Source organism: Armigeres subalbatus, chromosome 3 (assembly GCF_024139115.2).
Source record: "Armigeres subalbatus isolate Guangzhou_Male chromosome 3, GZ_Asu_2, whole genome shotgun sequence".
Taxonomy (NCBI): Eukaryota; Metazoa; Arthropoda; class Insecta; order Diptera; family Culicidae; genus Armigeres; species Armigeres subalbatus.
The window spans coordinates 166,945,469-166,949,279 of NC_085141.1; positions in this window are offsets into that span (position 1 = coordinate 166,945,469).

The window sequence follows — 3,811 nt, forward strand, 5'->3', positions numbered from 1 at the left end:
TTTCGGAACTTAGCGAAACTTCGGAATTAGCATATCGCAACAAGTTGCATTCGACTGGGATTGCGGTCCCATTGTTTGCTATTGAAAATTGGGTCGATCGGACATTGCATTTCGGAATTATTAAAAAATCATTGTTTTTTTGGAAAAAAAATTCAAAATTGTAAAAAATTTTTTTTTTTCAAAAATTGTTGCAATTCATTTTAATCAATGCAAAATGATCGAAAAAATGTAATCCATTGCCCTAAAGAGCTTTTTGACCTTTCTAATGTGATTTTTCGTGATTGGGGCCCTCCTTAGCCGTGAGGTAAGACGCGCGGCTACAAAGCAAGACCATGCTGAGGGTGGCTGGGTTCGATTCCCGGTGCCGGTCTAGGCAATTTTCGGATTGGAAATTGTCTCGAATTCTCTGGGCATAAAAGTATCATCGTGCTAGCCTCATGATATACGAATGCAAAAATGGTAACCTGGCTTAGAAACCTCGCAGTTAATAACTGTGGAAGTGCTTAATGAACACTAAGCTGCGAGGCGGCTCTGTCCCAGTGTGGGGATGTAATCCCAATAAGAAGAAGAATAATGTTATTTTTCAATATTTATAATGCACGAGATCCTCACTGCTAGGTGGATTAATCTGGGTTTTTCCACAATGTTGTAGTCGAATAGTGTCCTCTTTAACTAACTAAGTAAATATTTCGTCAATTTTGCATAACTTATGTTGTTTTGTTTTTATTATCACAATACTACCGCAATAATAGGCTCAAAGGACACATTTAATTAAAAATAATTGAAAAATGTTGATTTTTGGGCATTTTTAATGGAATTTTGTCAAACAAAAGATGTTTTAGTGGTTAATTCGAAGAGTTTCAGTGGATACACAGATGTTTTCGATGCTATTTTATCCAGAATGGACTATTTTAACACTACCGCAATATTAGGGCATACCACTAGAGTAATGTGACCTGACGTCGCGTTTCGCGAGACGCCGCTTTTTTCAACTTCGTTTTACAAACGTATTCCAAGTAATACAGCCTTACAAATATTTTCATAACTTATTTGGGCCAAAATCTATGCGAAATTCACTTTTGGAGGATTCATTTTTCAGCTAGTGACGCAATCCAGATCAATGTCCCGCGTTTCGCAGGACAGGACGCTAGGATCACACTAGAGATGTCATAACATCCCGATTAATCGATTAGTAACTAATCGATTACTCTCGATTCTTCTCGATTAATCGTTTTTTAGTAATCGATTTAAAATTAATCGATTATCACAACACAACGATGAATCGATAAATGGAAATAATCGAATAGTACACTCAAAAAAATATACCCGTTACTATAAAGTGTTCAACACTTTGATTTGCCCTACTGGTGCATCACTTCGAATTAAAGGGAAAAACACTTTAGCTTTTTCTTTCTGTACCATATCATTTTCAATAGCAAAACACTTTGAATACCATGATGTTACCACTTAGAAACAAAAGTGGTTTGCGTTGAATGTGAAATGGAATTGGTTTGCATATCAAACCATTGTTGTTTTGATTGAGAGTGAAAAATAATTGAATGTCAATTGATATAAATGGTCGATTCCATGTATATTGATTACGAAATTAAAAGCCATTTCCCTTGAATAATATAAATTTTATTTTCATATAATTTGTTGAAAATTAAAAGAAAATTTATAAAGATGGATCTCTGGATCAGGAGTATATAGTGTATATAAATTTCATCGTCATCGTGGACCTGATGGTCCCGCTTCAGTCATACTTGCTACGGATTCGCCAAGTTGTCATGGCCTGTTTTGCAAGCCCTGGAAAGAATATAGTTGTTGATATATTATATTATATATTTTAGTTGAGATTATAGGGTAAAGTGCCCAATAGTGGACCCCCAACCAATAGTGGACCCACCAGCCATTTTTGCATTAATACTGCACAATGTCAACATTTTGCTATGAAATTCTATCGGGAGAACCTACCTTACAGTCCTATGATTTGATTACATGCATTGGAAATGCTATGGAAAGTAAAATTAGATGATTTTTAACAATTCTATAAAAAATAAACACGAGAGTGTCCATTATAGGAATATTTTGGGGGGTCCATAATAGGGAAGAAGAACGTCCCGAAACGGGACATAAAAATCAAATGAAGTGTCGACTATAGGGAAGCAATTTCCTAGTATAGACCCCCAGGGGGTCTACTATAGGGCGAATTCAGTTAGACTTTTAAATGTTGATTTCAACGAATAACGTCGTGTATTTGGGTGTTTTATGTACACACTTAAAATAAATCGCAGATTTCTGTGAAATTTCACCGAAATCTCAACAGCAGAACTGTTCGGTGAATAATTTTACAGATTTTCGGTGTTTTTGACAGTTGAACAAAGGAAAAATCGCAGAAAATTTGGTGAAATAATTACCGAAAAGTTCTGCTGTTGAGATTTCGGTGAATTGAAGCAAAATTCACCGAAATCTGTGAAATGATTTAAGTGTGTATGTATCGTAAAGAGGGGATGCAGAGCTTGTTGTTAGATATCAAGCAGAGTTAATATGTTGACATTTTTTAAGCCTTATGACAGGAAGAGCAAAATTTCGCTACCAGGGGGTCCACTAGTGGGCATTTTACCCTAAGTACTTCAAGCAACAGCTGAAAATCAAAGCTGGTACATATGAAAATCGATTTTTTGCTTATTTTCTAACGCGATATTATGATCCGCCAAACTGTGCACTTTTTGCAATAGTTGCTACAGCAAAAAGTGAGAAAAAAAATCGATTTTCAAATCCATCAACAAATCAATTTTCAACACTAAATTAACTTCATATCGTATTTATATGAGATTGTACTTACCTGTTGTAACACAACATACTGATCTTTGCATTATTGCGATCCATACTAGAATCGTTTAAGCGATTAGATGTAGAATTTTGACTATTTGGGAATACATGTGCTCCATTTGTAATAATTTACTCGACAACGCTGCTTTTCTATCTACGGTCTATCACAGTGAACTTAAAGTGCAAAACACTTTCGATCAAATTTGTTTTGCATTTGACATCCAAGTGAGAGTCATCAAGAACAAAACAATTTTATCGAAAGTGTTTTGCACTTGGAAACCGCTGTAACAGTCCATTAGGGCAAATCAAAGTGTTTTTCACTTTAAAATGAAGAATAACAAACTCAATATCAAAGGGTGACTTGAAGCAGTATTTCAAAGCGTCGAGTTTGTTGAATTTGAAGTGTAAAAATATTGATATACTACAGAAACACATTTCATTTCAAAGGGATATGAGCACTTTAGTTCAAAGGGTGAGAACATTTTGATCGATAGTGTCGATTATTTTCAGTGTAGTTAGGTTATCAAAATTTAAAAACACAATAGCGCCTCCTAAAGGCCGTCATGATATATTATATTTTAAAACTCAAATAACAATATAAAAAAATGCATATCGAAGTTGGAGGGCCAAGCCGACCGATCACTGTACATGTAAATATAATTGGGTCCTAAAATGAAGATTCGATATTCGATTTTCTTTCAGGAAACGATGAAGGTAATCATTCTAAACGAGTCAGTTTTTCTTAAGACTCAAAAATCGGAAAGAACATTGTTTAATTTGAAATTGAAAAATAAATGAAAAATGCTTCCTCGACATTTTCGGTCTTGTTTGACGTACGGATTCAAACGCACTAGCAAAACACCGCAGGGCACTTGGCTGACGTTTTGGGCTGATGGTTCATTCGTTCTGAAATGTTGCACAGCCTAAAATTTGCCTTAAAATGTCTTAAACACAAAAATATTATTTTTACTGATTTAGA